This window comes from Calypte anna, chromosome 3 (assembly GCF_003957555.1).
Source record: "Calypte anna isolate BGI_N300 chromosome 3, bCalAnn1_v1.p, whole genome shotgun sequence".
Classification (NCBI taxonomy): domain Eukaryota; kingdom Metazoa; phylum Chordata; class Aves; order Apodiformes; family Trochilidae; genus Calypte; species Calypte anna.
Window position 1 is genome coordinate 83,004,734 of NC_044246.1, and position 24,816 is coordinate 83,029,549.

The window sequence follows — 24,816 nt, forward strand, 5'->3', positions numbered from 1 at the left end:
CTCAGATAGACATAGAAATGACAAGTGAGGGCCTTTCTAGTTCTCAGGGTTTTTAAAATGTTCTTAATTAATTTTTTAATCTTTTCTTTTATTCTGAATACCTCGGTTTGTTATCTGAGAGAATAACAGGATCTACTATCTCTGGGTCTTCAGATGTTTTATAAAATTCATGCTGAGATTTGCTTTATAAAGATCAAATAATTTATTCAAATGTAAAGGAGGTATCTTACAGTAAGGAAATCAGTCTTACTGTCATTGTCCAGAACTCCATCACAGTGAAAGATGAGATACAAATAAAAAAGCATTTCAACTCATGAGATCCCAAATGAAATTCCTAAGAGTGGAAGAGAGAGGCTGAATATGATTTCTTCTTGGAGGATTCTGTTTTATGGCAGCCTAAAAGGATGGAAACTGATAAGCAACTATAAAATACTTTTCTGAAGATAAATAGTTCAAATAAGTGGATTTTGAAAGTTGAAGTCTCTTCTCTTTTGGGTGAAATAAGTTTTCTCTCAGTGTCATTCTTGCATTGTGAAGTACTTCAGTATTATTTTACCATCCTTCCACCATCTTATTTACTTTTTTATTATTTACTTTATTAACCATAGCAGGGCTGGTTTGCTCAAACTTCTAGTTTGGGATTCCTAACAGTGGGACACATAAGGATTACGTTTTTTCTAGGCACAGAGGAAGCTTGAAAATATTGTCCTGTCTGACTGAATTTTGAAGTCCTCTCTTTTTGTGTGATGACTGGTGTAGGAAATGATACAACTGGAACCCAAACATGTGACAACTGTCTTGGTAGCCCTCTCCTGGATCCCTTACAGTTTATCAACCCTCATTTTGAAGTCGAGTGGGGGTTGGGGGAAGGGTGCAGTGTTCCACATGTGGCCTCAGAAGTGATGGATAAATAGCTTCCCTTGATTTGCTTCTCATATTCTGTATGTAGTACAGTATGGAGTTTGCCTTGTTCACAGTGAAATCATGCTGTTGGTTAATATTAAGCACAGTATAGATCACTGTAATGCCTGGCTTCACCAGCAGGACCATTGCTCATCTGGTCAGTCCCCAGCCCATACTGGCCCATGGGCTGTTCTGCCCTGTTGCAGAATTTGACTCATCTTGGATATTTCCATTGGCTTAGTCCTGAAGTTTGTCAAGCTTGATGGATCAACACTGCTTTCTAGCATATCAGTCATTCTCCTGATTTAAAGTTATCCCCAGAAATGCCCAAGATGTGCCCAGTGCCATCATTGAAATAATTGATATTAAGCAATAGCTCCTTGAAATGTTGAGCATGGGTGGCTGTTTGTGATTTACATTCCACAGCATCCTCCTGAAGAAGCTGTCAGCCCACAGCTCGGACAGGGGCACTCTGTGCTGGGTTAGGAACTGGCTGGAGGGCCGGGCCCAGAGAGTGGTGCTGAACGGGGCTGCATCCAGTTGGTGGCCGGTCACCAGTGGTGTCCCTCAGGGATCAGTGTTGGGCCCAGTTCTGTTCAATATCTTCATTGATGATTTAGATGAGGGGATTGAGTCCATCATCAGCAAATTCACAGACAACACTAAGCTGGGAGGGAGTGTGGATCAGCTGGAAGGCAGGAAGGCTCTGCAGAGGGACCTGGACAGACTGGAGACTTGGGATGATTCCAACGGGATGAGGTTCAACACAGCCAAGTGCCGAGTCCTGCACTTTGGCCACAACAACCCCATGGGGAGCTCCAGGCTGGGCACAGAGTGGCTGAGAGCAGCCAGGCAGAAAGGGACCTGGGAGTCTGGATTGACAGGAAGCTGAACATGAGCCAGCAGTGTGCCCAGGTGGCCAAGAAGGCCAATGGCATCCTGGCCTGTATCAGGAACAGCGTGGCCAGCAGGTCCAAGGAAGTGATTCTGCCCCTGTACTCAGCCCTGGTGAGGCCACAGCTTGAGTCCTGTGTCCAGTTCTGGGCCCCTCAGTTCAGGAAGGATATCGAGGTCCTGGAGCAGGTCCAAAGGAGGGCAACCAGGCTGGTGAAGGGACTCGAGCACAGACCCTATGAGGAGAGGCTGAGGGAGCTGGGGGTGTTCAGCCTGAAGAAGAGGAGGCTCAGGGGAGACCTCATCGCTCTCTACAACTCCCTGAAAGGAGGGTGTAGCCAGGGGGGTTCGGTCTCTTTTCCCAGGCAAGTCTCAGCAAGACAAGAGGGCACGGTCTTAAGCTCTGCCAGGGGAAGTTTAGGTTGGATATTAGAAAGAATTTTTTTATGGAGAAGGTGATCAGGCATTGGAATGGGCTGCCCAGGGAAGTAGTGGATTCTCCGTCCCTGGAGATATTTAAAAAGAGACTGGATGTGGCACTCAGTGCCATGGTCTAGCAACCGCAACAGTGGTTCAAGGGTTGGACTTGATGATCTCTGAGGTCCTTTCCAACCCAGCCAATTCTATGATTCTTGTTGTGCAGATGCTGGGCCATGTATTCTATGAGGATGTGCTCCATGATTTTTTCAGTAGCTGAGGTAACATAACTGGTCTATATTTGCCTGGGACTTCCTTCCTACATATCCCATCTGAAGGTGGATGTGATGTCAGTTTTTTCCAATTATGAGGGACTTCTCCCACTTCGTAGTGGTTTTCTGTGGTGGTAGAGCAGTGATGAATCAACTCTTCCAGTGTGAGTGATTGCTACCTAATCCCATGGATATGAATAATTCACCTTCTTTAAGTCCTTGCCCTCTTGCTTCACCACTGTTGGTTGCTGTTACACTTCCCAAACTGTGCTGGCATGCACAGGGATCTGGCAGCAGGCTTTGCCTATGAAGACTAAAGGGAAAAAGGAGCTGGAATACCTCAGGCTCTTGGTATTTGGCCATAGGCTGAATTATCTGTCAGTAGGTTGTCTTCTCCACTCATTAAACTGCAAGTTTTGAGGGGAGCAGCAGTTCAGCAAAGTATATAAGCAGGGTCTCCCAGAGTAGTAATGACAGATTTCTAAGCTGGTTACCAAAACACAGACACCTGAGTTTGTAATTCAGGAACTTGAGAGATGAGATTTATATTTCCATTTTGCTAAGTACCAGCATCATCTGCTACACAGAGACAAGTGCTGTACCACAAAGTATCTGGAATAAATGACTAACAAGAAATAATTATTTTTACATAATTTGTGAAAACAGGCCGTGTTTTGTTTTCCCTTGCTTAATCCAATAATAGTTAATCCACAGATACTTTCAGTGCAGTAAGGGAACTGATACAGTGTTTAAATATTGAAGCATTGTATAAACAGGAACTTAACAGCAAACACTCCTATTATTAGGGGCAAGAAATTCTTAAAAGTGTGGCTAACTACTAAAAAGTAGTGGCTAACTAGTTATGACTTAAGTTATACAGCAAAGGATAAAAGGAGTTGAACTTAGGTCTCATTAGGTTAATCTTATTTTGCACTCCATGAACTGAGCTAAGCTTAGGCTCAGTGTTAGTGCATTTGTAATCTCAGGAGCTTGGGTTATCATGCTGTAAAAAGAGAAGAAAGCCAGCTTGGTCTACTTTTGTTAAACTGCTTTCTGAATAGGATCAGTACAGTGGTTGGGTTGAAAGCTAAAATCAAATTCCCCAATTTTGTTTTGTTCAGCTGACCTTGATTGTCCCCAGGCATGGCACCTATATGGCCAAACCTGCACACCCAGCACTCTGCCTGGGTAAAGAGAAGCTGCTGAAGTGAAAATGTTTGGAGTTTGCCCTGTAAAGCCTTTTACACTTGATATGAAGCTCACAGCTCCTGGTTCTGTTCCTGAGCTATTTCCTGGAGAGGTGATGGTACTGGACTGCCTACAGGTAGAAATACCACCAGGCAAAGTCCTGCTTGGCAGCCTTACTGTCATCATGCCTCCTTTCACACCAAGAACTTTTCCAGTGTTGAGACTTGGTGCATCAAAGCTGGAGAGGTTGGGGTTTGCTGCAAGGACATATTTGGACCCAACAGACCCATCTGTGGCTGCTTTACTTGTGTTAGGACTGTCCAACCTCAGCTAGCCTTGATGGTTGCATTAGGCCTTTAGGACATGAAGATGGTTTCATATCTAATTCTTCTGCTGTTTTTCTGACTTCTAGGTGGTATTTTTGGCACTTTATTTGTGTGATTGTTAGTGGGTCACATTCCACATTCTAATTTGCAGAAATAAAAGTTGAAACTTGAACAAGGAGTTTTAAGCAGAGCAACTAAACTACCTATTCATATTAGGGACTGCACCCTAAAAAAAAAAAAAAAAAAATCAGACTTTTCCTGAGTTTGTTAATGATAGTAAAGGTTCTTGATAGTCACAGAGGACCTTCCCGAGGAAGAAGAGGAGAGATTAGCTAATTTATTTTACTTTAAATAATACTGGTACAGGGTTTTCTTCCTAATTTTGCCACTTAAAAGAAGATAATCGATGATTTTTAGACAAAGATGGAGTTTGAGCAGTGCAATAAAGACAAGAGGGTTAATCTCAACGAACTTCAAGGAAGTTGTATTCTTATGGGAATGATAAGAATTCTGAGAAGGGATGAATGGCTTCCAAACAAAGCAATTTAAAGTTTTGCCTTTAATGCCTTGAGACCAGATAAAAACAGAGAAACCATGGTAAACACAGCTATGGTAAAAGCTGTAAGAAAGGATTAGATGACCTCTGGAGATTTCTCTCAGATTTCCATTTCTGTAATTCTACCCTTAGGTTAGATCTTTTTGAGTGTCATCTTGGACATGGCTATTAATTATCTAGCTGTAGTTTAGATGGAGTTTGGTTATTTATTTCTTTATAGTTCAGTTCATATTTCTAATTAAAATTAAAGAGAAAGGTGTGTAAGAGACTATACAAAGATAATGTAATTGACAGCAAACTACTAAAAAGGTCAAGATGCAGACATAACTAGTTAGTTTTCCAGTGTCTTTCTGCATTAGCAGTTTTTTGTACATAAACACATCTGCTGATCTGAATGCATGAGGAAAAAGGATAGGAAAAGCAGATGGATTATGCAGGATGTTAATTAGTAGGAAAGAGGGACAATGAGGTCTTCCAACAGCATTTCCTAATTGAAGTCACTGAATGGGCATTTTGGCAATGATTTCTGCTTCAGAGATCAAGAGGGATTATTTATTCTTAGCAGCTTTCTGTCTGCAGCTCTCAAAAGTTCAAGTAGGCCAAGTGACTTCCACCATCAGTGAACACCACTGAACAAGCAGTGACACTGCAATATGACCAGAAGTTTTATTTCTTGCCTGGCACAGCTGGACAGATTATTTGGTCTCCTCTCTAACCGTAAGGGGAGGAGATGACCACTGCTCCAGCTTTGTTTAACAAGAAGGTTCATTTGAAAAGGAATCATTCGTTAAAAAAAAAAAAAAACAGAAAAAAGACCATCCTGCACAGGTGGTCTTTTTGTAAGACCCATGTGAATTTGCAGAGTGTGTGCTCAGCATTGGAATTGCATGCTCTTTTCTAACCTTTTCTTCACCTTTACTTGAGAATGGTGAAGTGTGCTGGTCCAGAAGTCTGTCTCCCAGAACCAGCCTGAAGTAGATACCTGGTGAAGCATGCAAGAAATGGGCAAGTCTGGAGCAATGCTTTGCTATAATACTCCCTCCATTTGCTAGAAGCTCTCATATGAAAGATTTCTTCTCCATGTTAGCTTTCAGAGGTGGGCAGGAAAACTTGTTGTTAAACTGTTTTTCTGTAGCATGTATGAGAAGCCAGTCAGCTTTCTCCCCAGTGCAGTCATTACTGTTTAGAGGTGATAATTGAGTACATCGTTTACTTTTATGACTTGCTCTGTTTTCACAGCAGCAAGATCTTTTGCACTAAGGTCAGGATTTTAGAAGGAAGATGAAAAAACATTTCCTCCTTGTTAAAATGGCAGCTGCTCACTTTTGCCTCTGTGCCTTGGGGAATCTTCTGAAACTTGCTATTCTGCAGAAGTACAGAGCTGCCATTTTACCTTTGGAAAAGCAAATCACCAAAAGCCCTCAGCCCTCCACCCCTGCATGTCTGAAACACTGGATTTGTGGCTCAGGCATAGTAGAGACCTCTAAGTCTTCTAATTTACTCACAGATACTGCTAAAAGGTCATGGAGTTTAGAGGGGATATGCTGGCTTCAGCAAGGATGTAATTGCAAATATGGCAACAACAAACCTGGAAAAGCAGCAAGGAGGGGGAGCTTGTAGGTGTGTTTGTGTAAAGAGAACAAGAGAGAGTTCACAGCTAAGAATGGAAACTTTAGCCAGTATTCCTAGTAAGTTTCCATACCCAGAGAAATGTCTACTTTCTCTGGTCCACCCAGGTGCCAGGGCTGAAACACAATACCTGGACTGGGGTGGCAGTGATATGTGATGGGGAAGGCACTAGAGAGAGAAGCAGAACAAGTCCTTTTCCTGATTTAATTGATTTCTTGCATGATTTCTGGGAAGATACAAAGGTCTTTGTCTCATTTTCCTTGTTCATGTAATTGTGCAGCTCTCACTTGTGCATTTTCAGAGATGAGTTACTGGGATAACCAAACTGGAGAGCCGTGGATTGAATCATTTTGTTTATAGCAGGAAGCGGCTGTGAAAATCTGAGGAGGAAATGATTGGGTTTGCTGAGGTGTTTTCAGGCAGCTGAGTCCTGCAGAAAACACCAGAGCTAAATTTCTGTACTCATCAGTCTGTTTTGATGCTCCATTTATAATGTGTTTCTCTTCATGCAGGAGTGGTGAACTGTGTGGTGGTACAGGGACTGACTGCTGCAGTCAGCACAGGAGAAGGCTGAAGTTGTCATTGCCATTGTCCCCAGCTGGAGGCTGTCCTGTAAGACACAGCTGTGAAATGTTCCTCAGGAAAAACTGAAGTGGAGATCATTAAGAGTGAGTAAAAAGCAAATCTCATTTTTTACTATGTATTTTTTCTATAATGCATTTAATAATGTCATAAAGAAATTTATTTGGAAATGCATTAAAATTCCTGGGTAAATATGGAGCAAGAGGAACACAAGAGTTTTACCTGTGGTGCCAGGTTGTGCTCTTTATGTCACACTGCTGCATCCTTTTTAAATATGTAGTTCCTCACCTCATCTGCTATCATTTGACACCCCCATTGAACTGCATTTTTAAGGACCAGTAGCTCCAGGCTAGTGAAGAAAAGTGTCCAATTGAATTGATATTTTTCTAAGCAAGAGGCTCTTAGGAAGGAGAACTGGTTTGGCAGGGGGAAAATCACCTGGGAGGGACCAGGTACTGGGACTGATGTGAAAATTGCACAGTAAAATACCTGGACAGCTGTATCAAGAAAGGAAATTTCCTGTTCACCCACTCAAGCAGGGGAGCTAAGCTGGTATCAAGAGGACAGCGTCCTGACCTGCCTTCTCCAGAACACGTGTGGACAACCACAGTTTCCAAAGGCAGAGAGAGACAAAGAACATTATCAGGATGTTTTCTCTTCTCTCAATGTTTTTTTTAATTGCCTTTTAATTTTGAATAGTAAATTATTGTGTTCAGAAACCCTTTGCACAGCACATTCTTAGCTACTTTGTAGGTTGTAGCTCTAGCCTTGAAGAGATGAATTTGTAGACTCGAAGGATTGCATACTCAGTGATCCAACAGAGTATGAAGAGGTGGTTGGAGAGGTTGGAGAGAGGTTACTCTGGTGTCCCAGGCCTGGCCCAGGTGTTTCAGCCTGGGTACCACTCCTGCCTTTGCACAGCTGACATAGCATGAAATTGAGTGATTGGTTTCCCTCATGGTAGCCCAAAGAGTTTGCTTTTGTGGACTGCTTGGACCAGCTGGGATATTTGTTTAAGGTATATACATTATAGCTTATTAACTTGAATGAAAGTTAATAAGCTGAACCTTGAATGAAAGCCCAGTGCATGTCTTGTGAGGCTATTCTAACAGCAAGTATGTTAATACCTACAATTCTGGTATACCCAACATAAAAAAAACCCAAACCCAAACCCAAATCAATGTTTCCTAAAAGTCTCATAATTAAAGCAGTGGCAGACCAACCAATATGTTCTTAGAGACACAGATTGCAATTACTTGGTTTTTTAACTTCCTTTTCTACTTAAAACGGAATTACAGTCTCTGAATGCTTCAGTGTAGTGAAATGAGACAACCAGGTGCCACTAATTGCCAGGGAGTGGGCATGAGCTTGTGTTAAGCCCACCTGTGCCTTTTATTGGCCCCCTAATCCTGCTCGTGCACAGTTGGGGCCCGCCCTAATCAGGCACAGGTGGGCTTAACACAAGCTCATGCCCACTACCTGACAATTAGTGGCACCTGGTTGCCTCATTTCACTACACTTCAGCAGGATAAATGCTCAGGTACAGGAAAGCATAGTGGGATATTGAATTTTCAGATAGTTGGAGCTTGTAATGCTTTCTGTGAAAGACTATGTTTTTCACAGCTTACTTGGGTGGGCACACAGTGCACTTCCCTGCTGTGCAAACCAGGACTGCAGGAGAGGATGGAGAGGAAGATGAAAGACCAAAATCTGGAGACGTAACTCCCTAACCTCTTTAGCCTCTGGATTTCTCAGTATTAAATTGTTTTACTCAGTGTTTTGCAAGAATTACTTACTCACCACTCATAGTTCCTTAAAAATGAGATCTGAGTTTTTTACATGCTTGTGTTTCCATATGTAGGTATGTATGTGTAAATAGTATTTTTATTATTTCAGCTAGATGTAGAAAACATATGTGTGTGGATAGGGAAGTGGACAAGTGTTTTATTTGAGTCAGAATCACCAAAGGATGTAATTCTGTAATATTCTTTAATTGTTAAGTTGCTAATGGGTATAAAAATGAGCTGCAGATCTATCACATGTGTACATATATAAAAATATGATAAACGTAGACAGCAGAAAGAGCTTGCTCCAGTTATCCTGTTTCATATGAGGGGAAGTTGCCTCTAGGGGACTGTGGAAGGATTTTGAGTGAGGTACATGTCTGATGTGATGTGAGATTTGTTCCTCACCTGCTTGTGCTTTGTGTACCTGCTGAAATAACGATGATAATGGAAATTTTCAAGAGAAAGTTGGAGACTAGCTGCCTAGAAAATCCCATCCTCTACACAAGGAAGGTTTTTCCATGTGCTAAGCTTTTTTATTGTTTCTGGGAAATAAGGCAGTCTTGATGCTGGAGAATGAGCTGGGCTTGTGGGATCATCGCCAGAAGCAGCTTAAGGCTTCAAAAACAAAACCTGAGAACGTGGCATGGTTTCTAAAGTCTGCAGAAGACAAGTCATTACTGAGATTTGCTGATACTTTCTGTGCCAGGTTTTTGCATTTCTTTTCCTGTCTGAGCGTTTTAATTCTAAATAAATCACAGTGATTTACCATTGGTAGGAGATGTCATGGTGCAGTCAGGCAGACAAAAATTCCTCTAGCAAATTGCAGAAAGCTGAGTCTTTCTCACAGATACTGTGGTGAAGATTAATTTAACTTTGGATGTTTATAGTGCAGTGTCAGAGATGATACTTAATGAGGGAAGTATTAGCTTGTGATTCATTTTAGCTTGTGATTCATTTGACACTTGAAATGTACTTTACAGTGACATGGATAGTGTCCTTTGTTGACCATAAAGAGAGCCCAGCTGAGTTAAGAAAGCCAATGGTAGATGTTTGCACTGCCCAGTGAACCTTTTTCTTTTCATCTGGTGTCACAGTGCTCTCCAGACAGCTCCTGGATTTTGGAGAGTCCTGAAAATTTGCTCTCAACTGTCTGTGGTCAGAGCAGAACAGAGCAGAGGTGATGTCAAACACTTCCTTACAATTGGGGTTTTTTCCTTATGCTCTCATGAATCTGAGATTTGGCTTCAGCCATCAATGTCTGTCCTGGGAGGAAAACTATGTAATATAAGGGAAGTGATAGATTTTTAACTATTACCACAAGTCTTAGCTCTGTAGTAAAACTTGCATGTGAGCTCATGACTTAGAACTGCATGCTACACAGCCTCTAAAATATGAATTTTTGAAAATACAGCTCTGGGTTTTTTTGATGGCTAACAGATGAATTCATATATTTCTGGCTTTTACTCTTTTTGTGAATATGTTTCAAATTTCCCTGGAGCTGGAATGAACCTGATTGTTTCTTATATTTATTTGAAAAAAATATTCAGAGAGGTGGGGGAAGGAACATTATGAATGTTAGCCAGACATGCAGCACATGGGGCTGAACATGGACTGCCCGGGTGGGTGATGGGCATGGTCTGGACATAGCTTTCCAAGTTTTGTACATGTGAAAGAAGCAGACAGCAAAACAAGTAAGCAAGGAGACAGTTGGCAAGAATGCCAATAATGTTGAGGAAAAGCGTAAGTGGGCTCCAGGGTGGTGTTCTGTAGGAGCTGCTTGCACTGGGGATGCTGTTTGAGTCCTACTGGTGACAATCTCAGTCCTAGAGAAACCATTTAGAGTGCAAGTATAACAAATCAGTCTGTTTGTTGTGCAAATTATTCTGCAAGGAGTGCATACCCTTATGTTTTTTATATACTTTTGTGTTCTCTGTATGAAGAAGTAATGTCTCTTAACCCAACAAGCATGTGTGCAATTTTAAGCCCATGGTTTATTTCTATGGCTCCAAGTTACTATGGATTAATTAATTTTCCAATGAAGAGCCATGAAAATTATGGAGGGACTGGAGCACTTTTCCTATGAGGAAAGGCTGAGAGAGCTGGGACTGTTCAGCCTACAGAAGAGAAGGTACAAGGAGATCTTATTAATGTACAGAAATACTTGAAGGGAGAGTGCAGAAAAGATGGAGTCAGTCTCTTTTCAGTGATTCCCAGAGACAATGGACACTGACTGAAACAGCAGAGAGGGTTCCCTGTAAATATCACTGAATATGACCAAGCACTGATGCAAGTTGCTTAGGGAGGTTGTGGAGTCCCCATCATTGAAGGTGTTCACAAGCCACCTGGGCATGGTCCTGGGCAGCCAGCTGTAGGTGGCCCTGCTGAGCAGGGAGGGATGGATCAGGGTGGCCTCCAGTACTCCCTGCCATCCTCTGCCTGTCTGTGATGCTGTGAGTTAGGGGGAAATGGCTGTTTGTCCCTCACAAACTGTTTCTAGCCTTCTTTGGAAGTATCACCAAGTTTTGTGGGGCTCCTGGCAAGGGTATTAAACATATGCCCAATAGCAGGCCCCCAGAAAACTCTAAAAATGTGACTGAGTATTTAGGAAAGTTACCTTGGTGACACTTTTGTGTTACAATGTTGAGTCAGAAGATGAAGATAGTTTAAACTGTCTTTGGTAGATCATACATGCAGTCAGGGCACCTGATTAGTAAGTTTGTAATGGCTCTGTGTCACGGTTTAACACTGGCCTGGCAATTAAACCGAGTAACAGACGCTCTCTATTAATCTCCCTCTCCTCCTTGATAAAGAAAGGAGAGAGAATAAGGGAGAGACACTTAGAGTTGGAAAGTAAAGTACACAGCTTTAATGAAATAGTACTAATAAAAAGGAAAAAAGATATTAAATATATACAAATATACAGAAAAACCAATACTACATTGCTCGCCCCTTGCCCCCAGTAACTCTCACGTCACCACTGAGGCTGCAGGGCAGCTCTGGGAAAGTCCAGGCTGGACTCCTGGAGTCGGCAGCAGTCGGGAACTGGAGGCAGGAACACACAGATATGGGCTGGCACGGATCAGGACCACAGGCAGACGAATGGACGGAATCCTTCCAGGATGCCAGGTGAAGGAAGGGAAGCAGGAAAGGCAGGAAGGGCAGGCAGCCAGAAGCTGGAAGCAGGAAATCATGGCTTGGCCCTCGTGATGCCTCAAATTTATACTGAGTATGACGTATATGGGATGGAATACTCTGTTTGGTCAATTCTGGTATCTACCTTGTCCGTTCCTCCCCAAAGGAGGGCTGCAGGTGGGACCTCTTTATTCCTTCTGGAGGGTAAAAGTTTTCCTCAGAGCTGAGCAGTGTCCTTGGCTCTGCACACCAGTCTCTAGCAGTAACTATAAACACCAAGTGTTATCAGTCCTAGGAGTAGACACTGTCTGAGAAACTTGCTGTTAATTTCAGCAAGTGCAACTACTTACAAGAGACTTAGCTAAAAGCAAAAGTACAAGACAGAAAATCACCTTTTCCTGGCCCAAACCAGGACACCCTGCTTACACTAATTATCATTGAAGCAGAGCAGATAGATACATTAGATCTATTATATTTACTGCAACAGTAATGGTACAGTACTCACTGGCATCAGGATTTTACATGAAGAATTGATTGTGCAGTTAAGCTGTTGGTTTAAAATGTGTTTCTCATTGGTGGCAAAAGTCTTCATGTAATACTGAAATTCTGCTACTAGACCAATCTGGAGATTCAGAAGATGGCTCATAGTGTGGGAATTGTGGTATTTTTAAAAGATTCTGATAATTATGCAGTTTTCTGGATCCATTCAAGAAGGTACCCAGCTACTTGAAGCAATTACATTGGTTTTCTCCACTGCAGCCCCTTCACGTGTAGCAACTGGAGCAAGATATCTGCAGTAAGCGTCCAAACTGATTTATGATCCTCTCTGAGGAAAATGTATTTAGCCCATAGCAACTGATTTTTCACAGATCATGAGTAGATTTATGAAGCAAGTAATACATACATATCCTTTGCCATTTGTTCTGTATATATTGTCCTTGATGGATGTTGTACATGAAGGGGTCAAACTGAAGATTCCCATTGCTCATTTTACTGCCAGTTTACATGAACATTAAAATTGGGGACACTGTGCCCAGTGATAGGCAGGATGACATTTACATGGAAAGCTCTCTGTTCTCCCACAGCACAAATACATGGAAATATGCAAAGTGACTCTGTCTCCTTCCCTGACAGAGGAAGATTTTCCCTCCTAAGTTACTGATCTTGCTGCAGTTGCTAAATTGGGGAAGGCTGGCACCTGAGACTAAGCAGTTCTTAGAAAAAAGACTGAAGGCCTTGTATGCCAGGGACTAACTACAGTGTGGGGACCAGAGCTCCCTGTTACTCTCTGGTGCCTTGTGAGCTACAGAGGTAGGTGGGAAGCTGTGATTCAGGAAGGTGCAGATTAAAAGGAGTTTTTCACTTATGGAAGATTCACCTTTGTAGCTCATAAGAATGCATCCCTTGAAGCTAACAAGAAAAAAAACCCTAAGAACTATTTGTTCTACAGGTTCATTTTGGGAGCAGGATTGGATAGTGTGAAAGCTCAGTTGGCATCACTCCTGTGCAGCACTTTTGTCCTCAGCTTCCATGATGGAGACTTCTGATCCAAGACCTGTGTGTGAGTTATATGAGGGCAACCTCTGGTCTTGCCAGAGGTTTTCCATCAAGATAATCTCTGCACAGCTTTCTCTTATCACCCTTGCAAGCCAACATGAAAACAAGATGCCATCAGAATTAGAAGATCTTAGGGTTAGTAGCACCATACACGAAGCAGCAAAAATTTCATATAATCTGTTATAATGCATATAACACTTTCTGAAATGCATTATTATTTTTTTTTAAAGGATGTTTTTATCATCCAGATTTGTTTCTCTTCAGGATTTTACTTATCTAGATGTTTTTAATTGATTAAGCACTTGTAGGATGCTACTAATGAAAGCCATTACTTGAGTCCTGAGAGGATTGAAATGTGTTGTAAAATAGGACACTACACTTCTTTAACACAATAAAAAAAGACTTCCCAAGTGGGTGATCTTTTAGTTGCTGCTTCACATGTTTGTGAGTTTTGGCTTTGCAAGTTATTACTGCTTCTGTCCCTCCTGCCTGTGCAAGCACACAGAAATGGGCATTAAAACAGGCCTGTATGGTACCTCATAATCACTTAAATGTGCTTTTATTGGGGCCTCCTGTTTCTGAAAAACAGAAAGAGCATTTAAGCCATAGCTTACAAATGAGGTGGTATATAAGAAAGGATCTGTAAGCCTTGCTGTAGGATAGACTGGGGAGAAGATGCAGGAACCTAAGAAGACATTCATGGAGATTTGAGTCCATTGGCTCCAAAATCAAGAGAATTAAACTCTGCAGAGGTGAATGCCAAGAACTACAATTGCTGGGCTGTAAGAATGGAGCTCAGCTTCCTAAAAATGACTGAATAAGCTGCAGAAACAGGTCTGAGGGTTTGGAGTGGGCTGGGAAGTGAATTTGATCTGTCTGCTGAAGTTTCAAGGAAAGACAAGCTTGGCTCCAGGGCTCTGGGATGCAGAAATGGAGCTGTGGAGGAGGTTAGAGGGAAGGTTAGAGGGTTATTAACTGAGTTAACTGAGTTAACAGTCATAACCTGAAGGGTTATCCAGCCTATGGAAGTAAGGAGATCACAACCATGGTTTTGCTGATTCTTTAACACACAAAAATAGAGCAGAAATAACACTAAATTTACCACTAGCAACTATACCTGTGATCAGGACAGCAAATGCATGTATATATCAAGCTATTGAAAATTATTAGCATCAAGCAATAATAGCAGCAATAAGTATATATGTAATATTACTATTTACTACAAACTTATACCAAGTAAATTTACTGAAAATATAACAGGAGGTATACTTAGGGTAGATTACTTACATGCATATAAATGTATGTTCATCAGATTACCAATACCAAGTGCCAAGACCAGTCCCAGAAGGGGGTCAGAGCATCCCAGAAGTGGGAGGACAAGTTGAACTGGTCCCAGAAGTGAGCTCGAGGGGGGACCAATAAAGTAATGGGCAGAAACTCACTTCAAAGATAATCCTTGTCATGGAGTTGTGGGTCAGACAGACTTCCCCAGCAAGGGTCCAAGAACTTGTCTCTAGGAGATCTTGTAGAAAGCTCATGCAGGGAACTCAGCTTGTTTATGAAAAGGAAAACTACATGCAGGACAGGAGAGAAAAGCTCCATTTTGGGAGAACAGAGACATTTAGGTTGGATATTAGAAAGAATTTCTTTACGGAGAGGGTGATCAGGCATTGGAATGGGCTGCCCAGGGAAGTAGTGGATTGTCCGTCCCTGGAGATATTTAAAAAGAGACTGGATGTGGCACTCGGTGCCATGGTCTGGTAACTGCAGCAGTAGTGGATCAAGGGTTGGACTTGATGATCTCTGAGGTCCCTTCCAACCCAGTTGATTCTATGATTCTATGATAAGAGAGTGTTAGACACTACCCTTTCAAGCAGCCAATAGGTGCTGTTAGTTACTATTTTTCACCTGGGAGAGCCAATAGATGGTGATTTCTCTCAGAACAACTTTTATTTTCCAGACTGTTCCTGTTCTTGCAGTTAGAACAGTTACTGATCCTTACTTCCTCAGGATGTTCTCCCTCTTTTTTACAGACTGCTTTTCACCTTTCAGACAGTAAGATGCTGTTAAAATCCCTTGTTCTTTGTGTGCCTACCAATGGTATCTCAGGATGCCTCTGGTTTCTAGGCACCCAGCTATTCTTCAAAGCCAGCAGCTGCACTGCTCAGGGATGCTGCTGGTTCCCAGGCTGACAGTTCCCAGCAGGCGTTTTTACTGTTGGTCTTTCAGCATACATCTTCTGCTCACTATTTCTCCCCTTGCAGCCAAGTTGCCTTTAGAGTTGTTCCTATCAACAGCCTCAAAAGGAATAAAACAGAGGATGAACAAGCAGGAAAAGATTATTGAGAAGGAAGGGATAAAAAACCTTTTTGTGTTTTTATCTAGAATAGAAAGCAATGAAGTAAATGAAGGAAGGGAGAAGGGCAGGGATCCCCATCCATGAGCAGTGATCTTCCATGCTTCATTATATTCATAAATATATTAGAGAAATTTTGAGCATCATTTTGTAAAATAGCTTATTTTGTTGGAAAAAGAGGCTTCTGGGGTACAATGCTGACAGTATTGACATCTCTGTTTACTGCTTTCATTTCTGTACCATTATATGCCTCTATATGTAAGAAATTATATAGAAACCCAGTCTACTTGCTGAGACCGCTGACAAAGTGTATCCTTTAATAAGTGTTGCAATTATTTTTTGTTGTTTATAAACATCCATGCAATAGAATTTTAGCAGAAACCTGTGGGTGTTGTGTAGGTTTCTGCACAGCCAGGAAACAGCAGTTTTGGTAGCTGACCTAATGTAGTGCAGAATTGAGCCTGTGGTCTGAAGAGAAAAGCTTTATCTCCTTTGCCTGCTGCCTAGTAACCTGAAACACTGAGAACCATGAGAAATGTGCAGCCTGGAAGCCTTGTGCACAACATCAGTCTTTGATACTTTTGACCCAAACTCATGGATAGGGTGGGATAAGAAAATCCCTAAACCCACACTTTTTCAGCAGGTTTTGCAGTCACAAAATCCTGGGCTCCCCCTTCAGTAGGCTCTCCTCAAAGATGCTTTTAAATTGCTTCCCAGTATTTGAAGACGATTTTCAGAACCCCCTCTGGTAGGCTCAACAGGTTTAGGACCTCCCCTAAAGCAGTCTCCTGTGTGAATCAGGTGCAGCTAGTTTTAGCCCATCAAGAATGTTTTTTCTTGGGTGTTACAGCCACCTTCTTGCCACCAGCACTGGAAGATCAGTGCGTGGAGTTAGGGAGTAAGAATTACCGTCCCAGCTGTGCTAGCTGGGACTGGCAGGGGCAAGTGACTTCTGCATTCACTTCCACTCTGTGTTTGGTTTCTCTCATATGTCCATTTTCCAGGGTGGGCCAAATCCCTGGATGGTTGTGCTTCCTCGTGGTGTTGCAGTACCCCACAATGGGAAGCAACTGGAAAATCACCTTCTCTCGACAGTAACAGTGTTCCATAACCAAGGCATGCACTGCTACATGGATTGCAGTCAAACATATTCAGCATTTCCACCTGCATTTGTCTGAATGGCTGCTCCATCCCCAGGATTTCATCCATTGACTTTCAGCTTGAGCCTCGTTAAGCTTTTAATTGACCTGCCACCTGCCAGGCTCTTGAGCTCTTGCCAGACACCAAGTAATATTGAGGAATGTTGTGGTGATGCCATACCTTGGGTACTCATAATGTCTCTGGGATTCAGTGCTGAACTGGGGGGCACCAGTCCAGCTTTCTCACAGCATCTCTCAGAGTTGTCCCAGGATGTCAGCTGTACATGAGGGGCTGTGTCATTGCTGCTGGCAACGACTCAGGTATGCTTTCCTTGAGGAGGAAGAACATCTCCAATGCTCTTTTGTCTGCTGGGAAATATTTTGAAGCTGGTAAATGTGTATTTTCTTCTTCCCTGCTCTGTCAGTCAGAACATTGTCTGATTGCTGCCTGGCTGCACATCTTTTCTTGTGTTTACAAAAGACAGAATCTAGCTCAAATAGAAGTTTGTGGCTTGGTGCCTGCTGGCATTAAGATTATTGTAGTAGGTTTTTCTGGCCTTGAAAAAAAATCTGTAAATGTAGAATTATTTTTTTCTTTAAATTTTCCAGCATATTTTTTGCAATACTTGAGTTACCTGAGATGCCATTGTGTGCTATGAATGTGTGGGGTTGCTTATGCTGGCAGGAAGAAGGGTTCAGAAAACTGTGAGGAGGAGGAGACCTCTGCACCACCACATCAACTTACAGGCAGTGGGGTTCCTGAACTGAATGGAGGATACTACCTGTGCTATAGGTAATATGGAAAGCAGTGGCTCTAAAACCATCTTTATGGTACAGACGTGGAGCAGGGAGGTCAGAAAGTCTTTCCTGGCAGCAGAGGTTTTACCTTGCAGGTAAAAAAGGAGGGAAAAGCAGTGGAGGAGGAAGAGAATTTCATTATGGCAAGGGTTTGGGCATTTTTTGCAGTCAGTTTGGGTGGGACTTGTGTGGCCTTTTATTTGATTGGCAGGTGGTTTCTGCACAGAAGCTGATGGTGTAGAACAGTTGTCCCACCCAGAATCCCCACTGTGTGTGAGCATAACATAAAACTTCATTCTCCCACGAGTGCAGCCTCAGGACTGCTTTGTTCCCAAGGTTGGACTCCAGCACTTCTGTTAAACAGCAGTGAGCTGGAAAGACTTCCCAACTGGTTTTATGCAGATGGTAGCAAGACATCTCATGCATATGTATTTTCACTCAGGCACTGTCCCCTATCAAACAATAGGTATTGTTTTATTATGTAAATAGTTATCAACTGATGAGGGCTTGCTGAGAGTTAAGCTTGCTTGTCCTGAATGGTTTTGACATGTGTGTTGAAAGAGAGGACAAGGAGAGTAATAATAGAATTGTGAAACTTAAGTGAAATAAGACAAAATAAAAAAAACAAAACAAACCACCAGTAAATCACGTTACATGGAAAGTGGTAAGTATAGAACCTACTTATTGGATAAGGGTGGTCAGGGCTACATAGCAAAGAGGTAAGTAGGAGGGGAAGAAAAACAGATGTCTTTGTACAAGGAGATTAGTGATGTCTCACTGATGACTTGAGGCCACCTTTGAGCTTTGTCATTGGACTCACATGTCCACACCTCTCTCCAAAAAGCATTCTGATCATCAGGGGCAACTTTGGAGGCTGGTTTTGGTGGTAACCAAAGGGCATTGACTGATGTGGGGTTGGGTGTAGGTCTGGCTTTAGGCAGCCACCAGCTGCAGGGGAGCAGTGGCATCAATCAGTCTGATCTTGTTGAGGGGGGGCATGTGATGAGCAGCTGTCATGCAGCTGCTCCCTGGGTGGCTGCTAAATAGTCATTGTTAAAGTAATTAATAACAACTAGTGGGAAAAAAACCAACAAAACCCAACAAAACCAAAGCCTAGAAAATGTTCTCAGATGTCCCAGACCATGTGGATACTTAGGATGATGAATCACACAACTGTCCGAATGAAAACTGAATCATTTTACGTGGTGTGATAAAATATGAAATGAAAACAACTGGAAAAAAGCTGACTGAGATATAAACTACTAGACTTCTACTTAGGTGTCCAGCACAAAGTGTTGGTCAGTATAAAATCTTAACTTCAAAAATATTATTGATGTCTTTATAAAGAAGAGTATGAATAAAAAGCATAATATTCTTGACTTGGTGTGGCTTTGCTGTTTTCCAGATATAGCTGTTGCTGGTGTGAGTTTCATAATGATGCCTCTGACTGTCTTTTAACTCTCTTTTGGGGCTGGAAGGGGTGAGAGGCTGAGTCCTCCCTTTAGCAAAATACATACATTTGTCTTGAGTAGTTTATACTGGATCCATGATGGACTGCAGAAAAATCCCTTAAAGGAAAGCAGTACCACTGGTCTTGGAAAAACCGTCTTAAAATCAGTTGAGAGAAATGGCAGATATATCTGAATCCTATTTTAAATTATTTAAATGAGTTCCAGGAAACTCTCTAATGCAGTAATCCACTCTGCTGAAAATGCTGTTATTCTAAAGTGAGTATAATCTTTGTGTTTATGTCATATTTTAAATATGAAAAGCTGAGTCTAGACAAGAAAAAGCATTTTATAGATTTTAATATACTACTATGTACCAATAGGAACAGAAAGCCATTTTGCTCTGAGCACGGAGCAAAGTAGAGATGGGGGCAGTATTTAGGCATGGGAAGTTTTCTTAGAAAGACTTTTTTATAATTATAAAAGTATCTGTTATTTACACTCTCATAACAAAATGGCCCAAATCCATATCTTAACACTGGATTGTTCTGAAATAATTTAGAATAGTTCCATTTTTTATGTTGCATAAAATGAATTTTCAGGTGCTGAGAATTTTTCTTGAACTATTCAGACCATTTCTGGTAGTAAACTAGAAAAGAGAATTTGGGGTCCCTTGCAAAAAAGTGCAAAAAAGTGGTGTCTCTTTTTTTTTTTTTTTTTTTTTTTTTCCTTTTGTCTAGTACCTTGGTGCATGTTAAATTTTTGTTAGCCATGTAAGCAGTCTTTTATTTAGATGCTAATTTAACTTAGTGATTTTCCTGAGACTGACCTGTGCTCTGGTATTGCATCTTTTGCACTTACTGCTTGGGACTTTAAAAAGTTGATAAGCTCATTTCTTTTAAATCTTCCATAGTTTTCCACATTTTTCTCTTCCATCAGAGAAGGTGATGTTTTTTCAATCCTTTCTCTTTTTTTAATTATTTTTTAAGTCCTTAATTTAGGAGAGTCTATTGCTTAGCCTTTCAGTATCTGTGATCTTTGATGTGTCCTGGACTTCCCTTTAGCTTTCAAACCCCATCATTCTTGTCCTTTTTTTGTTAAGGACGTGTAGGTGATGCAGCCTCTGAAGCAGCCTGGCAGCAGTTTGGAGGGGAGGGAGCCAGGGAGGGGGAAGATGCATATAGAGTGTTTTTTGTCTGCTCTGCTAGTCGTGTGGGAGAGAGACCAGAGCTTTACAACCCTGCCAGTGAGTGGCTGGCTGCCCACCCGTGCTGTGCCAAACATCTCCTATAGCATCCTTAGGGCACTGTGACTCATAGAACCACCACGGGCATCATCTACGGGGATGCTGCTGGACCTCAGTGCCTGGGGATGGTGCCTTGCTGCTGGCTGGTTGGGAATACTGATCCACAGCTTGAGCTCTCCTTTTCCACTCCCTGCTGATGGGGTGAGCAGCTGATCCTCTGGGGCATAGGGTATCCTTGGAGGGGTTGCCCCACGGTGGGGCAGCTGTGGGCACCATCGCCCCTGGTCAGCTTCCCTGGAGAGGAGAGGCTTAGGAACTAGGTGTTGCTTTGCCAACCTACCCCAGGTAAGTAAACTTGGATAAAGAGACACAATGAGAGCTGTTTCTTTTTTGAAAATATGTTTAAGCAAAATCCCTTTTTGTTTTGTTTCAAAGGCAGATGGTTTGAATATCCCCGTGCTCAGTGCTTCCCCTGAGCTTATGGATTTGGGGGTGGTAATGAGTGATTTAATTCTGGGCAGCAGTCACCAGCAGAAGGTTTGGGGTTTGGCACCTGTAGTGGTGTTGTTGCATTAATTTTGCACCATCTGGGTGCAAAAGGGGCGGTCAAGCTTTTAATTGTAGTTCTTGGGCATCTGGTACCATCCTCCTCCTGCTGCGAGTGTAGATGGAAAGATGCTTCAAGTTCAAGGAAAGATGCTCTGTGTGTTTGAGGCATATAGAGAGTTAAAGATGTCGGGGAATGATTCTGCCACCTGTTGAGCTGAGTGTGGATTGTGTGCTGTCTGGGGAAGGGTCTGTCGGGAAGGAAAGGAGGAAGGTTGTTCTCCCTCCCACTGCCACTGGTCACCCATCACCTTTTCCTACCAGCTCGGGAGAAAAGGAAAGTTGGTCTGTGCTTTCTGTCCTAATTGGATGCACTTTTCTGAGTTACAAATCATCCTGACTGAGGAGATGTAAAGCAGCCAGCATGGGGAATGTGACCTGGTGTGTGAGAGCCCATCTGAAACAGCCTGAAGCAGGAGCCAAGCTTGTAAAATGACTGCCTTCTTGAAAAGGATGGCTCCCAGAAACTTGGAAAACACAGAAGAATCTTTAAAAGATTGAATAGACTCCTTAATATGCCTTTATGTGTGACTGAATCTATGGAAAAGGAGAGAAGACAAAACAAATAACAGCACTGCTGTTGCGGTCCATCACTCTGGTGTGGCAAGGAATGGCAGTCTGAGGAGACTCATGATCTCTGGGAGGGGTGAACTTACTGCAGTAATTGGAAGGCAGCAAGAGAGAGGGAGAAAAATCAGACTAAGAAGTGAGTACAGTTTCCAGCATTTACCTTCCATAGGTACATACCCATTAACTGGATTTTTCCCTGACAGTACTAAACTTATCACTGTTGGAAATCATTAAAGGCATTAGTGTGTGTGGCTAAGATGTATCAATCATCTACTCTTTATGTGAATTTGCTCAGAGAAGTCAGAGTGTCAGGAAAGTGCCTGCCTTGGTTATTTTGCAGCGAGTATGAAAATCTCTGTCAGTTATGCTACTGCTTTTATTGAGTTTAAAGGGTAAGAAAAGCAAACAGGGTCTGGTTTTGCACAGAGCTGGTTTGTCAGTTTTGGCAAGCTGTTAGGTGTAAGGATGGGGAGAAACAAATAGTGGTATAGTTCATCTGGAAACCACTAATGCACAGGCAAGGGCTGGCATGGAAGAAAAGCACCTCAGTGCCTGAAAAGCTCACAGAGAGGGATCCCCCTTACCCACCCACTATGTGCTGGTCACAGAGAGGAGTGGGAGGTGCTCCTGGGTTACAGAAATGTTGCTTGGGTTATGATGGGAGCATCAGGGAGGCTCCAAGACTGGGAGCAGTCTTGGAGGGTTCAGCTTGCTTTGGTAATATGTGTCACTGGAAAACAAATACTTAAGGAAGTGAAACAGAAACATGGATTGCTTTTTGCAGAGCAGAGTAAGGTTAGTCCATCTGTATTTCTGAACTGCTTTGTGGTTTGTACTATACCAGGTGTACTATACCATCACTGTGATGGATGGGTAGGTTATGTATGATGGGTACAGTGCTGGTGAGGAAACAAAGATTTGTTTCTTCGTACTTACACCTTCTCTGTGTTGCCAGGGTGTCCAAACTGTGCCTGCCACAATGAAGGTGTGAGAGAGACTGGTCCAGTGGCACAGGGTGCAGCACCACTTCTCTGATGTCAGTTCTTCTGCTACTTTTAAGACACAGAATTTTTATTACTCTGAATTTTTATTTCTCTGAATAAATGTGCAGCTATTTCCATGTTACTACAAAAATGTTTGCACCTAGAAAGTAACAGGATAAAACGGAAAAGCTGACTTAAATCTTTTACCTGGAGATGGAACTGCATAATGCTTAGACATAGAAATCAAAATTCAGTTATCTGGCATTATTTCTTGTCATTGAAATAACTTTTTAATTAATCCTGGAGAAACCAAGAACATTCTTGTGCTTTAAAGGGCCCTTTTCTGAAATAAACGTAATATTCTTGAGCATAATACTCACCTCAAAGCATGTTCTAAGAATTAATGCTCATAAATTGTTTTAAGATTCATTAACACAAATTATCGTAGAAGATCTAATTAGTATCTTTTACTGTACAAATTAACCAACGTTTTTGTTAGTATTAACATGAGGGCTTGTGATCAGAAAAGTTTAGGGTAGATCAGTGATCCTGCAGGGTCCAAGGGCTTTTAATACCACTTTGCTGACATAGAAGATTATGATAACCTATTAACCTTCAGTTAAAGAGGACTGCAGCACTGTTTTGTTGCATAGGTTTACTGATGGATGCAGTCATCATAGAATTATAGAATTGTTTGGGTTGGAAAGGACCTAAAGATCATCTAGGTCTAACCTCCCTCCATGGGCAGGAGCACCTTCCACCAGACTAGGTTGCTCAAGGCCCCTTCCAACCTGCCCTTGAACACTTTCAGGGAGGCAGCAGCCACAGCTTTCTTGGGCAACATGTTTTGGTGTCTTATAATGAAGAACTTCTTCCTAATGTCTAACATAAATCTACCCTCTTCCAAGTTAAAGCCATTACCCTTTGTCCTGTTGCTACATGGCTTTATAAAAAGTCACTCCCCAGCTTTCTTGTAAGGCTCCCTTCAAGTATTGGAAGGTCTCTATAAGGTCTTCTCTTGTCCAGGCTGAACAACCCCAAGTCTCTCAGCCTGTATTCACAGGAGAGGTGCTTCAGCCCTCTGATTATCTTTGTGATCCCCCACTGGACTTGCTTCCAGAACTTCTTCCTGGACTGGGAGCTTCAGCACTGGACACAGTACTGCAGGTGGGGTATCACAAGAGGGGAAGTAGAGGAGAAGAATCACCTCCCTTGACTTGCTGGCCATGCTTCTTTTGATGTAGTCCAGGATATGGTTGGCTTTCTGGGCTGCAAGTGCACAATGCCAGCTCACTGGACCTTCTCATCAACCCTCAAGTTCTCAATCCATTCTCCACTCAACCTATTATTTTGCTTGGGATTGACCTGACCCATGTGTAGGACCTTTCACTTGGCCTTAATGAACCTCAGAATGGTGACATGAGCCCATCTCTCAAGCCTGTCAAGATCTTGTAACATGGGAGTGATGTTCATTAAAACATCTCACATGCAATATTTAGAAGACAGGGAGTTCATGTGCCACAACAACCCATGCACTTTTTTGTTGTTGCTTGGAGTGTCTTCCTGGTATGAGGATGGAAACGAAATATTTTCTGCTCTTCTGGTGATGACCTCCTTGCTGAAGCTGTTAGTAAAAATGTCAGTACTCTGAGTGATGGAATTATGATGGGGAGGGTTTTGTACTATCAGCTAAATGGAGACAAACAAATCAATTTAGGGGGCAGCAAAGCCATTAAGCAGTAATAGCTTTTAGTTATTGCTATTTTCAGATGAATTCAAAGGATAACATTAGGGTGAAAGACATTGTATTCCACTATCAATCTCCAGGACCATCTAGTTCCTGTACCAATTACCCTTATGCTATGGGGAGCCCCTAATATTGGTAGCTGATAAGGAGCAGTGCACAGATATTTTAAGCAAGAGAGAAAGATGAATCATCTGTATAAACACTGGGTATTATGGAGTTGTTTTTCCTGTACTGAAACAATTAAATACCAAAGTGTGAAAAATACAGGTAAATCCTCCCAAATTGGGCAGGTTCTGAATCTTGTAGCTCAATGTCATCTGCAGATACATATTTTAGAATTATGTAAAAAATCTCTTTTCTGCTTCGATGACCCGTTTGATGGATCAGTGGAGCCTGGGAAGAAGAACAGGCTCACCAGTTTGCATGATGAGTGCTGTATCTGCATTGTTTCTGGGGTCACTCTGGTGTGATGTCAGCACTTCAACGGGAACATCACTTCTCACTGACAGCAAAAATGAGTGTTTCCCAGTTGTAGGTTGTGGTCCCTCCCAGAGGTGTCCTTGGGATGGTTCGGGAGACGCTGTGAAGCATTTTATACTGATGAGGGAAGAGTTGGCTGCTTTTAATTGCTGTCTGCACTCAGTGCTTCCAGGGAAGGGTTTTGTATATTTATATCAGCA

At 42.2% G+C, this 24,816-nt stretch overlaps 1 protein-coding gene across 5 annotated transcripts in view; it reads left to right on the forward strand.

Annotated features, from left to right (window-relative positions):
* The window catches only part of ANKRD6 (ankyrin repeat domain 6), a 106,418-nt gene that overhangs the window by 45,161 nt on the left and 36,441 nt on the right, over positions 1-24,816 (forward strand). For all 5 annotated transcript variants that reach the window (XM_030448103.1, XM_030448101.1, XM_030448105.1 and 2 more), the window contains one exon: positions 6,698-6,853. The gene's annotated coding sequence lies outside the window, so the exon portion shown is untranslated. The remainder of the gene's footprint in view (positions 1-6,697; positions 6,854-24,816) is intronic.